Raw genomic sequence first — 7,306 nt, forward strand, 5'->3', positions numbered from 1 at the left:
ACTTGCAGGTTTTGTTGTGCCCCAAGTTGTAGACAATACATCTGTCGCTACATCAGTTCATCACATCACAACTCGTAGTAAAGCTGGCATTCACAAGCCAAACCCAAAGTATGCTCTAGTTGTCTTTTACAACATTCTAGCAGTTCCTTCATCCGTTTCTGCTGCTATTCATCATCCTGGGTGGTTAGCAACCATGGAAGCTGAAATGTCTACTCTATATCGAAACAACACGTGGCGACTTGTTCCACATACCTCAAAAATGCATGTTGTAAGTTGTCGTTGGGCATTCAAAGCAAAGCTAGCTGCAGACGATTCTCTTGATTGACTTAAAGCTTGTTTGGTTGCAAAAGTTTTTCATCAGAAAGAAGGAATTGATTTCTTGGATACTTTTAGTCCGATGGTTCAACCAACAACCATTTGCATTGTCCTTTTTGTTGCAACCATTCGTCACTAGCCTATCTTACAATTTGACATCAATAATGCATTTCTTCACCAGCGTCTCAATCAACCAGTGTATATGGAACAACCGCCCAGCTTTGAGAGTGTAATTGAACCCAATTCTATCTGTGAGCTTCATTGAGCTTTATATGGATTGAAACAAGCACCCCGAGCTTGGTTTGATTGCTTTAGCGAGTTCTTATTGGATTTTGGGTTTGCTTGCAGTTCACATGATTCATCCTTATTTATTTATTAGAGGTCTTCAGAGACTATTTAGCTACTTCTCTATGTCGATGATATACTTATAACAGGTAACTCACAATCTCTCTTAGATCAATTTACAAGATTGATGGGTGAAACCTTTCCGATGAAATCTTTGGGAAACATACATTATTTTCTTGGCATAGAGATCACTAGTCATCCTGCTTGTCGTTTTCTTTCACAAAATTAGTATGCTATTAACTTGCTTCAATGAGCTAATATGGCTAATTGTCGATCCATATCTACTTCTGTAGTGGTGAAACCTCTCTCTCTAAAGAATGGTGGCTCTTCTTTTGCATGTCTTGCCACTTTTCGTAGTATTGTTAGTGCTTTTCAATATCTCATGCTGACACGTCCTGACTTGTCGTATCCAGTAAATTGTTTGTGTCAGTCCATGCATTCTCCAACAATACAGGATTACCATAGTATGAAGAGGTTACTTTGATATATACATGGCACAGTTGACATGGGACTGTTATTCATTCAAACAACTTAATAGATCTATATGGTTTCAGTGATTCTGATTGGGCAGGATGCAAGAGTACTCGTTGGTTGACATCTGGTTTTTGTTTCTTTCTTGGAGCCAATTGTATCTCATGAAGTGGAAAAAGACAAACTATTATTGCGCGCTCGTCAATTGAAGCTGAATATCAAGCATTGGCAGTAGCTGCTACTGAATCTACTTGGATTTGTTCAATTTTGAAAGATCTTAACATTTTTAAACCCAAGCCTACATCACTCTTTTGTGATAACCTCTCTGCTCTTCACATAACTACTAATCCAGTTTTGTATAGGAGAACAAAGCATGTTGAAGGAGACTATCACTTCGTGAGGACTAAGCCACTTTCACGACCAATGTTTTTGTTACTACACAACAAACTTGGTCTGATCGCCTCAAGTTTAAAAGGGAATGTTGAAAGACCTATTCAAACTAAATTCAAACGCCAAGAAGAAGTCATAGATAACAATCTTCCTAAAATAAGGGAAATCACATAACCACTTTTTTAAATATGAGATACTACATCTATTCTAGCGATCAATTGTTTGTATATATATACAATGTATGTTTCCTCTGTAATTTGAAGATTGGAATACATAAGATTTTCTCTTGTTTGAAATACAACTTTTTTCCTGTGTTTTCTTCTAGTAGTTGTTAATGGCCTCCAAGTATGGTCATTTTTTGCCTCCCTCACACCCATACACTGCTAAGGAGGTGGCTGAATTGTTTGGCAGAGATATCATTAAGCTTCACGAGAACCCTAGATTGATTGTTTCAACAAAGACTACCTGTTTATGAGTTAGTTTTGGGGGGAATTGTTTTGCTCAGTGGGGACCACTCTGAAATTTAGTAGTGTTTACTATCCCAAATCAAATGATCAGACTGAGGTGGTCGAGTATTGGTATAATACCATCTTCTAGAGCTTCATTGGAATGACCCTATTCAAGGCTCTATATGAGTGAGAACTGCTTACTCTGCTACGCTAGGGTTCAGAATGGTCTAAGATTGATGACGTTGATGTCTACCTTCAACAGCGCAACACTATTTTTAACAGAATTAAAAGATCAACTCAATTGAGAGTGTATGAAAAGGCAAGCAGACTTAAAGTGGTGGGAAATTCACATTAATATTGGGGATAAAGTGTTTTTAAAACTTACCAAATGAGAAATTAAGCCCGCGTTTCTATGGACCTTTTGAGATAATCGAGATGGTTGTTTATCACCTTTCCTTGCCTCCTCAAAGTAAAATTCACTTTGTCTTCCATGTTTCCCAACTCAAGAAAGTCATTGGGCCTACCATTCAGCCACAACCTCTTCCTATTTGCTTATCTGAGGACATGGAGTTACATTTGGAATCGGAGTTCCTCTTGGGTACTCGCGATAGTATATGTTCACAGATCCAAAAATAAAATTGTGAACAGCCCAAAGGAGCTTGCAGGTGTTGGAAACGAAAGCCAAATGCAGAGGGGCAGCTTGGGAAATCTGAGTTCGGAGACTATTAATGCAGAATCATATCATTGATTGAGAGAATATTATCATTGATTGAGAACATATTTTAACTGTGATTTGTTACTTAAATAATTATGATGTTTTATTTAAATTCCTTCCGGAGGGAGGAGAAAGGACTATGAATGCTATGTTGATTTCTTTTGGTTGATAGTGGAATATACATTCTGCACTTAGTTTTCATCAATTAATTGTGCCTTGCTTGCACTATTTCACCCAAATTTACTTGCTGTCTCACGGGAAACTGTTGTGGCAACGGTGTTGAGTGATTGAGGTGCACTTGTATTGTGAGAGAGCTCAGCCTGGGACCATTCTGAAGGAGCTGCTGCGCACGCTGGGCCATCAGATTGGAGGTTGCTTGCCACCATTAACGGGTACGTTTCACTCACCCTTACGGATCAAGTGCCCACTACAATCAACCAAAATTAACAAAATAAAAATAAATAAATAAATTTAAAATCAGCAAATTCAACTTGAGAAGAATATTTCTGATTCTAGAACGCATTGAAGAGGGGTCGATTGAGTTTTTGTTAATATTTTGTGATTGAATTTGTTTGCTTTTTTGAGACAAATGGAGTCACATTTGTTTATAAAATAGCTATGAACAATACCATATGTACCCACTTTCGGTATATATATTGATATACACTTATGTGTATCATCGTATGATTAGATGTTATTTAATGAATAAGTGGCAAATTATGAGACACTCAATGGTAATCAGTATATTTCTCAACAAGCATTGATGTTTATATAAATTAGCTAAATTTTCAGAAATTTCATTACAAACATGAAATTAAGGTGGTCAAAAGCAAGAGATCCGACCTACTTGTTTAATTAAAGAAGGTTATACTCTTAAAATTGCACAATACAGCAATGAGATTAATAGTTTTTGATTGGAAGTCAAACGATGAGTAGGGGCACATGAAACAACAAGCCAAATTAATAAATTCAAACGGGTACCAGGCTGTGCGTAATTTGATCATGATTATTAATCGTCTTCTCCTTGAAAGCAAAACACAACAGCAAGAAGGGCAAAGACTAGGGGGAAAAGCGATAGGCTGTAACTGTCCTTCAATCTTGCAACAGCTAGAATATATTGAATAAATAAAGTAACTAATTGGAGCACAGAGAAGGCAACCTCCACCTACGCAAGTTCCCTCTCAGCTCTTTGTTTATATGCTGCAGTGTTTCTTTTCCTGATAAAAGCATATATGGTTATAATAAAACCAAAGGCTGACAAGACAAATGCAGCAAGAAGAAAATTCTTTTTGCTTTTTCCATATACATCCAACACCACTGATCTTCGCTCCATGACAAGGAAAAACACAGAAAGATGCCTCCAACCCTGTGATTCAGATTCAGACCTCCAACCCTGTGATTCAGATTCAGACCTCAAACCCTGTGATTCAGACTCAGGCATTCAACCCTGTGATTCAGATTCAGAGATTAAGGTTACATATAACATATACAGCAACAAAACCATATATAATTAAGAGCATCTTAATTTCTCAATTCATTAATCAATGAAATTACTAAATTTCTCATAATTAACCAGTTGCTTCCTCCAGTAATTGGTATATCCCAATCATCAAACACTCCAATTTCTAAGAAAGAGTAAGATGAATATGATAAAACTGAATGTATTTCAATTGCCCGGGATTGAAAGGGCTAGTTAAAAACCAAAAAGACAAAGAAAATAATATAAAATGAAAATAACTAAACTTTCATTCACCATTACCACAAGAGGGGGGCAGAGAATATGGCAATTAATATTCATTTGGCCGAAGGACTTTTTCCCACCCAAAGTATACTTCATTCCCAAGTTTTCACCCCTTAACTTTAAAAATCTCATTTATCCACTTATAAACTATTAAAGTTAACAGAACTCTAATCCCTTAAAATTTTATCTTATTCCCCCACAAATTTTAAAAACTAATATTTTCTCTCCTAAGTCAAGTTTTAAATAATCACATTTCCCCCCTAGGGTTTAGTTTCAATATCTGACCACTCTCTTCAATGCCATTGTCGATCGTCTCTACCTCCCGACGGTTTCCCTTTCTCCAACAGTTTTCCTAAACAAGACCCCAACCCCTCTGGTGTCATATGATGTCGTCTGGGAAGACGAGACGACTCATTTTCCTTTGGGAAGACAAGATCAACAATTGATCTCCTCTTTGTCATCTGGGAAGACAATTCATCTTCGCAGACGACTTTGCACTAGGCCAGAGATGTTGGGGTCTCATTGAGGCAAACCGTCGGAAGAAAGGGAATCGTGGGAAGGGAGAGACGGCCTATGATGATGCCGAAGAGAGTAACTGGATATTGAAACTAAACCCTAGTGGGTGAAAATATGATTTTTTTAAACTTGGTTTAAAGGAGAAAATGTTAGTTTTTTAAATTTTTTGGGGGGGGGGGGGGGGAATAAGATAAAATTTTAGTTTATTTTTAATATTATATTTAAATAACAATTTTGTCCTTAAAATTAATAAACTTAATAGCCCATGGGTAGGTAAATGAAATTTTCAAAGTTAAAGAGTGAAAGCTTGGGAATGGAATATACTTTGGGTGGGAGTAAGCCCTTTGGCCTATTCATTTTAGAGAAGTTGTGCCATATATATTTTCTATCTTCTGATACTACTAGAAGAAATTCATTTTGAAAGAAGTTGTGCTATGTATTCCCACTTTCGCCAAACATCATTAACCAAGTAAGAAGCTTCAAAACAACATGGGCAACAGTTGTTTAGCCTATATCAATAATGTGTGTGATCCGTATTATCCATATATCATTTGACCCAATACATGATAATTTTTTTAACATTTTATGTGTTATACCAACAAGTTTATATTTAGGAGTCGCATATTGCAATCTCTTCCTAATATCTTCAACGATTTCCTCCATAAGTGGGGACTTGGGCCTATCAATAATAACAAAAGGAATCAGAAGTGAGTATTAAGTAGATCACAAAGAGACAAAGACAGCATAATTCTTATTCCAATAGGCACGAAAACATTTCCTAATAAATTCTATTTTCAACGTTGTTGACCAAAAGTTATTACAGCCTCGACATGTCATATCTTTAACAATACAATAAACAGCTGCAAGTATTCCTTACCCCAATGATCAACTAGAAGCAATAGTCTTTCAATTTAATAAATTTAACTCTAAAATATTAAATTGCCCAACCTAATCAAGATATTGGAAGAGCAGCAGAGTCAAGGTATAATTCCACTGAAAAAGAATCTGATACTAGATCTTTTCCGAAGAACAAGAATCTGGGTAATGAGGATGTGACACTATCTTATTCGCAAGAGGCTGCAAATAATAATCCTGGGCCTGTGACTGGCCCAGCTCGAATAAATGATGTATTCTGGGAACAATTCCTTACTGAAAGACCTGGTTCTTCAGATAATGAAGAGGCAAGTTCTTGTTATAGGGCAAATCCACAGGAAGAGCAAGAAGATAGAAGGCCGGGCCAAGGAATATCCAGAAATACTAAGAATATAGAACAGCTTACTCTTTGAGCACCGAAGTCAATAAACCCTGTGGAAGTTTGCAAAAGGTTATTCTAGTTATTTTCACCAATTTTTGGCAAGACATATGATTAATCTGACATAGAACATCTGTTTTCTAAAAGAGCTTATCAAATGCATATGGTTTCTTGTGGATGCAGGAATGTTTACAGTTTCCCATGTGCCATGGTTCTGAAGATTGCAATGATTGCGTGGCCTTAATTAATTCTGTGATTGTCTTCAGATCCAGCTGTTGGTCTTCCTGATGTACATATTTCTTGTATTAGAAATTCTAATTGAGTTTCTGACTTGAAGTCCATATTAAGATGTCAAACCATTCTTCCTGAATAATTCTTCTATATATGCTACACTGTTTCTGTTACCATGTCAGCATGTTGATCTTGATGGTTTGTTTATAGATTATTCAGTTTTGCTTTGATGTATCATATTTTGGTTCATGGTTTTACGTTATAACGCCTTTACTGCAATAACTTTTTTTTTTTTTGGGTAGTAGATCCAATTGCAAAGGGTAGAGCTATTTTATTGGTGTCTGAAAACTTAAAAAGAAATTATTGAACGACATATCTAAAACAGGATCTAAAGAAAATGAGATGTATTTCAGCAAGAACCAACATAAACTCAGTGAAATATTGATCAAGAAACAGGATTTTCTAGAACTAGAGAGAGAAAACAACTTCCAGAACAGAAAACTACTATGAATAATACCTCAAGATTGCATTAACCTCAAACGGTGGATACAACAGTTGTTTTATACCTCCGTTGCGGTATAGCCTGACAATCCAAGTGAACAAAACTCTTCACCGTTCGATTCGACACAAGAAAACACAAACAATAGCTGTTACAACCATCCGATTTATTTTCCATTTAGCCAAGGCTGCTTATAGCCGAGAAAACAGCCTCCGCCATGAAACTGAAGGTGGTCAAAAGAAGATAGATAGTGCTTCAAGTTCATGTCCATCTTGTTAGTTATTTAAGACCTGCTTTATCTTTATTTTCGCTGCATATTCTGTATTGAAATTGGTTGTTTATATTTTCTATATCACAGCTTCATAACCAATCAATTGAATTT

General features: G+C 36.3%; 1 long non-coding RNA gene across 1 annotated transcript; it reads left to right on the forward strand.

The window, feature by feature from the left end:
- The first annotated feature begins 5,889 nt into the window (after nucleotides 1-5,889).
- On the forward strand, nucleotides 5,890-6,601 carry LOC123208069. The gene is made up of 2 exons (XR_006500643.1): nucleotides 5,890-6,266; nucleotides 6,378-6,601. It is a non-coding gene; the product is annotated as an uncharacterized LOC123208069 (long non-coding RNA).
- Nucleotides 6,602-7,306: the final 705 nt, after the last annotated feature.

Source organism: Mangifera indica, unplaced genomic scaffold (genome assembly GCF_011075055.1).
Source record: "Mangifera indica cultivar Alphonso unplaced genomic scaffold, CATAS_Mindica_2.1 Un_0133, whole genome shotgun sequence".
Classification (NCBI taxonomy): Eukaryota; Viridiplantae; Streptophyta; class Magnoliopsida; order Sapindales; family Anacardiaceae; genus Mangifera; species Mangifera indica.